Here is an 8,979-nt window from a genome sequence, read left to right on the forward strand (position 1 = left end):
ACGAAGTCTTGAATGCTCCATCCCTAGCAGTTCAAGGCTGGGTTGGACAGAGCCTTGGGTGACATGGTTTAGTGTGAGGTGTCCCTGCCCATGGCAGGGGGGTTGAAACTAGATGATCTTAATGTCCTTTCCAGCTCTAACTGTTCTGTGATTCTATGATATATCCGCCTAAGGGATCTGCTCCTGAAGAACAAACCTTCTTGTGTACCTGAAAGCATGTACAAGCCGCATCTGAGTGGCTTCTGCTTTTTTTTTTTTTTTGTAGTGTACCTGTGCTCTGTTCCTTCCTTCACTTCATTTCTGCTAGCCAGAAAGGTTTCACTCATGAGCTTCTGCTTACTTTTGAATATTGACTAACACTGAAGCTTAAATTCAACACATTAAATGCTTGACAAGATTAGGAACACCCTTCCTTTTCAGCAATATGTGTGCTTGCTTGTGGAGACTCGTTTTTTTTTGGTCCTCCAAGCCACTGATGAACAGTATTATGACTTGCTCAGGGCTTTTGTGAACAGCTGTGACATGAAGATGCATCTGTCCTGCAGCATCTGGCTGCTGCTGCTTTACATGGATCTGAGCTAGCTGTAAGTTAGCTATCTTGAGTACTTAGCTGGAGCTTAACTTAAGCTCTAGAGCTCCCACGAAGCTGGAGATTAATATATGAGCATGTAGTATTCCTGAAAAGTGTGCTGCCAGGTTGTTCCTCAGTACTGTTAAAGGTTAAGTGCTAGAGCTGAGCACTGTCTTCAGGATGTGAAGGAAATAAGTCATGCTGTGTGGAGAGTGACTGCAAACGTCACTGCAGATTTGTTACCTGGAATGGGGCAGCTGTGTCTTCAAGGAGGAGAAAAGAAGAAAAGAAAATTTTAGCAGCAAAGAAGAGGGGGAAATACAGTTCTTAAAATATTCTTACGGCTTCACCAAAAACTGTGAGTTATTTGATTTTTCCAGCAATATGAGCAAAGGAGAAAAGTTATACTTAATAGCTCTTACAGAATAACTTGTAGCATTTTTAGGCCTAATGGTCATTCTTGTCATTGTGACAAATGCTGTGTAGGGCAGTCTCTCTCTGTTTTGTGTCCCACACCACTGGTGTCTGTGAGGATGAGGCAGAATGGTGTGATTTGGGGATACAATTTTGCCATAGGTTTCATAGAACTGTAGGAGACATGTGTGTTATACTAGATTTTTTTTAAAAAAAGGATTTAAACCTACTTGTTACTTTTAATTATAATAAATTGCTATTAAAGACTCTGTTGATTTGTTTTATTGACTTTCTGGATGGGAAAGTGTTTTATTCCCTGTTTTCCCTCTTCCCTGGAATAAAGTTCTGCGGCCTTGATCAATGTTATCTGTGGAGAGGATGTTCAGAGGTAACTCAGTGGTTTTCACCTTCATTATTGCCATTTTAAGGATTACATTACAAGGACCTGATATCTTAGTCACAAAAGTGTATTGTACGTTAGATGTCTTTTCCCTGAGCAGTCCAGTCGGTACCTGCAGATCCATGGGCACTAAGCTTTCAGGATGATAAAGCAGTACAGGTGATTAATTAGCATCTTCACATACCAATCCTCCAAGCAAAGGAAAGCAGATAGATTAGATTCAGTTAGTGAAGCAAGTTGAAAGAAACAGCACATGGTCTCTGTAGTTTTATAGGAAGGATAAAGGTTGGGGTGGGGCAGGGAAGGATTGGATGTAACGGGCCTGTGCTGCAATCCTGTGCTTTTCCTGATTCATGCCATGTAACCCCTCCGGCCATTAGGAAGACATGATCCATTCTGTTAAGAAATGACCAACAAGTCTTAGCTGGGAAGTCCAGGGCTAAGTTGTGCCAAGTCTTCTGGATGCAGAGGTGAACTTTGTAGCCTGCTTTGAAACACAGTTCCAGTGTTTAGGGAAAAACATATAATTACATATTTGGTAAGAAGCTATTAAATATGGTTCAAAGTTTGATGGGTACACACTTGCCCTTCCATTTGATGCCTCTGTGCTTGCTGTTGGAAGCTTAGTTAAACACTCAAGAGTCCCTCAGCCAAGGCTGCCAGAATAGATGGCTGTTCTAGAAGGTTGTACAGCTGCAGGTGTTGGCTGGTTTACTGCTTCTAGCCACCAACCAAATGGGCAACTGCCTGTTAGTCACCACTAGTGGAAGCATTTGTTCAAAGGAAACAGAGCAGTAAGTCTCATTTTCCCATTTTCATAGAATCATGCAATCAAGTAGGTTGGAAAAGTCCTTTAAGATCATCAAGTCCAACCATTACCCCAAGACTGCCATGTCTGCCATATCACTGAGGGGCTCATCTACACGGTTTCTGAACACTTCCAGGGCGGATGATTCCACCACTTCCCTGGGCAGCCTGTTCCAATGCCTGAGCACCCTTTTGGTGAAGAAATTGCTCCTAAATCCAATCTAAACCTCTCCTAGTGCAGCTTGAGGCTGTTATCTCTTGTCCTATCTCTTGTTACTCAGGAGACCAGTCACCTCCTTGCTCCATCCTCCTTTCAGGTAGCTGTAGAGAGCGATAAGGTCCCCCCAGAGCCTTCTCTTCTCCAGACTAAACACCCCCAGCTCCCTCAGCTGTTCCTCATCAGACTTGTGCTTCATGTGAGGTGTCCCTGCCCATGGCAGGGGGATTGGAACTAAGTGATCTTAAGGCCCTTTCCAACCCTAACTATTCTATGAATCACAGAATCATAGACTAGTTTGGGTTGGAAGGGGCCTTAAAGCTCATGCAACTCCAAACCCATCCCACAGGCAGAGACACCTTCCACTAGACCAGGTTGCTCAAAGCCCTGTCCAACCTGGCCTTAAACACTGCCAGGGATGGGGCAGCCACAGCCCCTCTGGGCATCCTTATGCCACCACCTCACCAGCCTCACAGTACAGAACTTCTTCCTTATGTCCCATCTAAACCCAACCTCTTTCAGTTTAAAGCCATTACCCCTTGTCTTAGCAGGACTTGCTCTTATAAAAAAAGTCCCTCTCCAAGAGAAGAGGGGGACATGAGGAAGACACAAGTCTTCAGATATGTTGAAAGAGGATTCTATTATCTGCATTAAATATGACTGGAGGAAGTAGCAGTGATCTTGAATTGCAGGAAATTAGATACAGATGAGACGCAACTTGCTAAAGTGTATTGGGAGAAGATACTATCTGGGGCATCAATGGAACCTCTGCTGGGAGGCTTCTGAAGGCAGGGACTGGTGTCTGCACAAGTAGTCCTCCCTGGGGAAGGGGCAGATGAATGAAAACATAGCTACTTTCGAGGCAGCTGGTCCGGGTCTTAACAGACATGGGGCCAGAGAACTCCTGATCTGCCCAAACCTGTCTTGCTGCTGATGTTTCTGACGCACGTCACCTGTATACATCAGACATTAGGCTCGACTAGCTTACCTTTCCCTGAGAGTTTTGCTGAATAGTAGTGCTTAAAATCCCTGGGGTAATGATATGGCTCCACCTTACTTCAGAACACTTTAATTATTATTTACAATAATATTCCATTTTATTACAAAAATTCATTGTTTGTCCCATGTTTTCTAAGATGATTATTCCTCATGACTAACAGATGCTAAATTGGTGGGAGGGAAAGAGGGGGTAAAGGAACATAATTGATAATATTGAGTCAATTGCTCACTGCTGGCAGGTAGCTGATGAGGAATCATGGATGTATCAGGTGTTACTAATAGCTTGGCTAGAATCTGTTGCATGGAAAGCTGTTCAGCTTTGCTGTAGCATATGTTCTGCTTCACAGGCAATAATTGTTTTTTCCTCTCTCCCTCTTTCTACCTTTGTTCTGGAAAACTATTTCTTCTTTTCCCAAGATGGGGAGGCAGAAGGATCTGGAAATAATCCATGCTGCACTTCATACAGGGCAGTGTCAGCACTCCTCAGTAAATCACCTTTTTCAAGGAGAGGCCTCCCATCACCCTGTGGGACATGCCCTTACTCTTTAAAGGTCACAATTTTGCTTTTACTGCCTTCTTCACTAGGTGTTGATGCTGTTGCCTTTGTGCTCTTGCTGTAACTAAGGTCATGATATTCAATTTAATGCAGGATGACCCAAAATAGCTATTATAATGTGCTTCATCAGTGAGCTGGTTTATGACAGTTTATGGTTTATGTTTTCATCCCATCTTTAGCATCCAACCAAACAATGTGAAGCTGTTCTAGTCTCATTTCTCTTTGCAGGTTTTTGTAGCTTTGTTCTTTCCCCTTTGACTGTCTTACTGTGGTGCATAATGACCACAGTAAAGATCACAAAGCAAATTTCAATGAATTGCTTGTATATGACAGCAGTTCACACCTGAATATCCCTTCCAGGCAACCTCTTAATGTGTTTTGCATCTTGTAGGCCATGCATCAGGAAGGAAGGTGGAAACGTGTCTGTTTAAATGGGTGAATTCCTCATGGAGCAATCTGAAGAAGACAGTTCAGTACAGCTCAGTGGTGCAGCTCCATGGTTCTGCCTCCTCAACACACAAGGAGCTGGGCACCCTGGGTCTGCTGCCTTTCCCCAAGAAGGATGAAGGACTTGGAGTCCAGCAACCTTTTGGCTTATGCCTATAACTTGCTCCTGGTTTGATAACTGCAAGTGGAGAATGGAGATGAGAAGAAGCATGGCATTAAAGCAAACCTATTGTTAAGCAGGGCTGTATTTGCACCTGGGAGGCTGGAGAAGAACCTGTACACTAAGGAGCTATTGCACACAGTTTCAGTCACGGCTGGAGATACTGGTTTTCTCTGTCGCTGAGGCTGTTGGGTGCAAGTCTTTTCTTGATGAAAAACAAGGCATTGCTTTGAACATAATCTCGGTGGTGTTACCCTTTATTTACATACAGGTATTTTGAGCCCCTGGGGTTCTTGTTCTCATGGTTTTGTTCACAGCTCCCACAAGCAAGGATTGTCTCAGTATGAAAAGTAGAAAGGAGAACTCAGTAATCATATTGCAACTGCAAGAGCCCTAGAAAAAAAAAAAACAACCCACAACATGTAAGACACATGATTAGAACCGCAGAGACTGGCAACATGGTGCTGGCAAAGCCGCTTCTCTGGAAATCCTGTGAACTTCCCGCTCTGGGCTGCTAGGCAGACCCCTTCCTGGATTCCCATCTTTGCTCTTGATTCATTTCACCTTGCTCAGAAGAAATGTGCTATTGACAGCAATATTTTTAGATCAGCAGCAGAAGTAGCCACGCTAGCCCAGCCCCAGCAGACCTTTCCCTGTCCTACCTCCTACTCTGCAGTGGGCTGCTGCCCTCACTGACTTGCAGGGGCACTGCAGGCCCCACCATAGAACTGGGGCAACGGAACAGAGGCCAAACGTCTCATAAAGTAGGAAATTGCTGGTGTTCCATTGCCAAGAACAGGAGAAGGAAGTAGGACAGAGGGAGCCAGGGGACCAGCCCCCATCCCAGGAAATGCCTAGAAGAACAGCCCCAGGAAGGTATGTTGCCTAGCAAAGGCTGGTGAGACCAGATCCTAATGGAGACCCATGAGGAGTGCGAGACATTCAAAAAAGCAAGCCACAGTGCAGCTGCAGTCTGGGCAATGGGTCCCAGCATTGGCAAGCTGATGCAGGGAAGCCACAGCAAGGCAGGACCTGCCCTGCTGCACCCTCAGTGCCACAGAGCAGTTTCGCCCAACGCCAGAGAAGCAAGCTGATCCCTGGGGCAAGGGCTGAGCTGAGGAGGTAGCTGGCCCAGCACCCCTGCCAGCCAGTGGGGCTGTTAGAGGGTGAGTTTCTCACACTGTGCTCCTTGATGTGGCTGTAGGGCTCTCCAGCTTCCTTGAGGGCCACTGGCTTCTCAGGGCATCTGTCGCTGCCTTTCTTTGTGCTGCTGCAGACAGAGTGACCTGAGTCCAGCGGGAATGAATTCGTTGAACAGCTCATCATAAAGGAGCACAGCGTCAGCTTGCTTGTGTGCTCCTTGCTTTGGCCAAGGGGAGTGGCTCCAGGATAGCATTGTTCCTGGTAAAGATGATAGCAGGTAAGCAGTGGCACAAGTTGTCCCTGCCACTAAGGGAAGCTTCACGGATGGACCCAGAATGGATAGGCTCCTCAGGGCAGTGTGCCTAGTCTTGGTGTCTCACCTTGCTCCTTATAGGCATTTGCTGTAGTTTCTTTTCCAATCAGCTCTTTCTGTGCATTTTACTTAAGTATTTATGCTTTCTTGGGTGGGCTATGTCCTATAATCTCCATTGCCCTTAACATGGGATTTGCTGCTACACAGAAGCAGTATGGGGGCACTGCCTTAGAGCCAGCCACTTGTCCTTATAGCATGTGAAGAATCACAACAGGTAGACCCTAAACAGTTAAACTTTATTAAGTACCAAAATCTAGTGAAAATAAAATAATCCGAATGGGAAAGGGGAATCAACTTGGGGATTAGTCATTACTGAGTAGGATTTACAGAGGAGTAAAACTAGCGTAAAAATGTAAACTAGCTTTGCATCCACCCACCATACCATGTTTGCTTGCTAAGAAACACCAAGCAAGAACGAGTAGGCACATCATCTGGTTTACTGCAGCAAAGGTCCATGGGTCAAAACAATCTAGCAAAAGAATGGCATCTCAGACAGCAGATGCACATGCCTGAGCAGGGAAAGACCTACTTACAAACACAGCACCCACTGGTCCATTGGCCTCTGAGGGGTCCTGCCACCTTTACCCAGAGCTCTGTCTGCAGATCTGGGTCTTGCCTGTGTTCAAGAGATGTGTCACAGGGACTGCTGCAATCAAAATTATTTTCCACCTAAAGCTATATTCTGCTCTTTCGTGTTGGCAAAAGGCAGGTCAGATACTTGCCTATGGACAGTCCTGAGCATTGATGGGGTTGTGGACAGATGAGTTATCCCATGGAGGGCTCCCTTCCCTCTGATATGGCCCTTTGCAGTAAGGATACATATTAAACCCCCTGTGTCCCAACAGCCCTCCATGTCCTCTGATAGCCCTCTCCCACCAAGCCCCAGCCAATTCCCAGACAGTGGCACCACCCTTGCACATGCCAGTGCATGAGGTTTGACACTGCACAAGGATGATGTTTTTGTCTGGCAGTTTTGGGGATGTTTTTCATCCTTAGTCATTCAAACTTGTTTTCCATGCAAAGAAGAGATTTCAGTACCTTGCCTGCTGTTGGTTTAGCCTGTATCTCTTCCACTGGCGTTAAAGAGCACCTTTTCTTCTGACAGGATCAACAATGCTAAACCAAACCAAGCTGGCAGCTTGCTTACAGCCCCAGCTTTGAGAGTCCCATGAGAATGGGAAGATCCTGGTTTATACTAACCTTTCTCCCTGAGAAAGAGAAGGTTTTCTCAGGAAAGAGAAGGGGTTTTCTCTTTCCAGAGAAAAATTTGGTCACAGAGACCCAGTGCCCACAGCCTTACAAGCCAAAAGAGGAACAAGAAGGAGCCAACTGTTGAACTCATGTTTTGCTAAGTTTTGTACTTCTGAAGCTTTATATTCTTTTGCAGGACTTGAGTCTGATCAACTTTTGAAGGCAGGATTTGCTTTTCTTCTTCCCTTCTGGTCCTACTATTGTCCATGAGTTCATTTTTATTCTCTTTTGTGTTTCTGGCTTCGGAGCTGCCTTTTTCTCTCCCCCCTTGCATGACTGTGAGAGTTTCTGCTTGATTAATGCTGTCCTCTCTACCTGCGTCTTCAGTGTGACAACTCTTCAAAGAGGACAATGGAAAGGTGAGGGAGGTCCTTACACTGAAGACCTCAGCATTGGTGCTGTAAAAGTAAATACCATAGGCTCCAGAAAATGTGTGAAGTTTAAGATACATTTTCCCCCTAATTTAAAAAAAAATAATTATGCTAAGCCATCTGTTGCTAATGTAAAAAAAGATGTAAATAGATGATACATAGTGTACGGAGTGTCACATGAGTGCTCCATCTGCTGTGGGGAAAGTCACTATTCCCCAGCAACAACACTGAGTGCTGAAGTCCAGGGTTTGGAGCAGCCTTCGGCTTTCCAAAGGCATAACCACCTCCAGCAGCTGCCCTGAAAGAAAAACAACCCAGATAAGAGTGGATGGGGTAGATCTGTGCATACAGAATCATAGAATCATAGGATGGTTTGGGTTGGAAAGGACCTTAAGGTCATCTGGCTCCAACCCCATGCCATGGGCAGGGATGACTCACACTAGACCATGTCACTCAAGGCTCTGTCCGTTCCTGTTTTTCTGACAAGCAGCAATAGCGACTGTGCTTGGGACAGGCTAAACTATACTTGTTCTTGTTTCAGACTCTGGGCAAACTCAGGGTCCTGCTCCCTTGCCTACAGTTTCTAGGTTTACCTGGCAGACAGGAATCTAGCTACCTATATGTCTCAACTTAATGACAGCAGAAGGCTCCCACAATGTCAAAGCAATCGGGCAATAAGGTGGTCGAGGATGAACATAAAGTAGCGTGCACAGGGCACCAACAGCCCTTGCCATGGCTGCAGACTGATGGATGCCACATCTGCTGTTGTCACTGAGGAAGAGACCCAGGAGGTGCTGTGAATTGTTTGGTGCGCTCAGTGGTGGTTAGGAAAGGAAATAAAAGGAAGGTTGACAATTCTGAGGAGGTAATTTGTTAATTCTCTGGTGTGTCTGCATCATGAGCCCCCCTGTTGGTTCTGATGTCCCCATCTTAAGAAGGGTGCAGTGACAGGAGAGAACAGCCTCCAAGAAACTGGAAGTACACGCCTGGACATGGCAAAAGTGCTAGGACTCTTAACATGCAAAACAGAGAAGGTATGAGAGAGATCTAAGGTATGAGAGATTTAAGAAACCAGGACTCAAATGGGAAATCTGAACAGGGAAAAACTGCTCTTCACTGCTTTTCATGACACCCCATGGGGTTAGCAGAGAATAGGTCCTAATCTCAGAAAAGGATGAGCCATTTCACAGAATGCACAGTTAACTTCCACTGCTGGAGCTGGCTATCTCAGGAGTTTGTGTGGTTCCCAAAAGCTTCTAAACAGATCTGT

The 8,979-nt window shown here is 45.5% G+C and overlaps 1 long non-coding RNA gene across 1 annotated transcript; it reads left to right on the top strand.

The window, feature by feature from the left end:
- The first annotated feature begins 47 nt into the window (after positions 1–47).
- LOC133270136 (uncharacterized) lies at positions 48–4,983 on the top strand. The gene is made up of 2 exons (XR_009743677.1): positions 48–1,373; positions 4,356–4,983. It is a non-coding gene; the product is annotated as an uncharacterized LOC133270136 (long non-coding RNA).
- Positions 4,984–8,979: the final 3,996 nt, after the last annotated feature.

Source organism: Pezoporus flaviventris, unplaced genomic scaffold (genome assembly GCF_033815535.1).
Source record: "Pezoporus flaviventris isolate CSIRO_AGI_PZ_B2104156 unplaced genomic scaffold, CSIRO_AGI_Pfla_v1 ptg000018l, whole genome shotgun sequence".
NCBI classification, from domain to species: Eukaryota; Metazoa; Chordata; class Aves; order Psittaciformes; family Psittacidae; genus Pezoporus; species Pezoporus flaviventris.